Consider the following 1,220-nt stretch of genomic DNA (forward strand, 5'->3'; position numbering starts at 1 on the left):
ATGGGATACTTATCGATGTTACAAGATATGTCGTTGTAGAATATTCGTATGGAGATGTTGGTAAGACATCTTGTTGAAGAGAAGATCATCTTGGTGGTGCTGGATTAGGTTATTGGTGTTGAGCTAAAGGGGTCCATGGTAATCTATGTCAGGATTTGCAGAGAAGATCATCTCGTTGTGGTAGATAATGTGGTAAATGTTATCTCGTATAGGTGAAGACACTACTTTGGATCTTATAGGGTGCTTGTGAGAGTTCTTGTGTTCGGTCACGTTGTGATGAGTCGATGGGTAGATTAGCCAATCAGGATGTGTAATTGTCAGTTGATTCTATAATTAATAAAGATGTTGTAGCCGTTTGGTGGATGTAGACAATATACACACATCATGTATATTGTTGAACCACGTTAAATCCGTGAGTACTTTATATCCTGTTGCTTTTGTTTATGGATTGCATCTGTTTGGTTCTTTTTCTCTTCTTCATATCCTAGATCGTAGTGAGGTTCATGGAGCAATACGAGAGATCAAATGTTTCTTGTTAGCTAGATTATTTCTGCAAGATTAATTAGTATGTGTAGATTGCTCTGGACCCCAACATTGGATTGTAACAGGAAATCCAAGTTGTATTGTCATTTATCTTTTATCGACTCCTAAAAGGGCTTAAGTGGTAATGCTTCAAGTTTCTTCTTCAATCTTCTCCAAGTCGCCAACATATCAGCTTGTGTTAAACCTTTGTATAGCTTCTCCAATGTGATCTTTGTGGACGAAATCCACTCTCTATCATTTCCTGGAAAAACTCACAAGCTTGTGCCCATTTCCGTTTCTCACATAATCCATGAATCAACAACGTATATGAATCCGAATCTGGACCAGCTCTACTCTCCTTCATGTCATTCCATATCTCATGCAATATATCCATCTTGTTCAACCTTGAAAATGTTCCAACTAATATATTATATGTGGACAAACTCGGCGTACATGACAAGTCTCCCATCTTCTTATACAATTTCAAGGCATTATCAGCATGTTTCCTCCCTTGAAATTCCTTAAAGAAACAACTAAAAGTTGTAGGATATGAACTGACTCCATTAGCAACCATCTCATTGAGAATCTCCTCAGCATCTTCGAGCCTTCCACATGAACAAAGACATTTTATAACTGAAGTATAGGTTGCTACTGTTGGGAAAATCCCTTTTTCTTTCATCGAACTTAACTTATCTAGC

General features: G+C 37.6%; 1 pseudogene; it reads right to left on the minus strand.

Moving 5' to 3' along the window:
• Window positions 1-580: 580 nt before the first annotated feature.
• On the minus strand, window positions 581-1,210 carry LOC113337641 (annotated as a pseudogene).
• Between the last annotated feature and the right edge of the window lie 10 nt (window positions 1,211-1,220).

This window comes from Papaver somniferum, unplaced genomic scaffold, assembly GCF_003573695.1.
Source record: "Papaver somniferum cultivar HN1 unplaced genomic scaffold, ASM357369v1 unplaced-scaffold_16568, whole genome shotgun sequence".
Classification (NCBI taxonomy): Eukaryota; Viridiplantae; Streptophyta; class Magnoliopsida; order Ranunculales; family Papaveraceae; genus Papaver; species Papaver somniferum.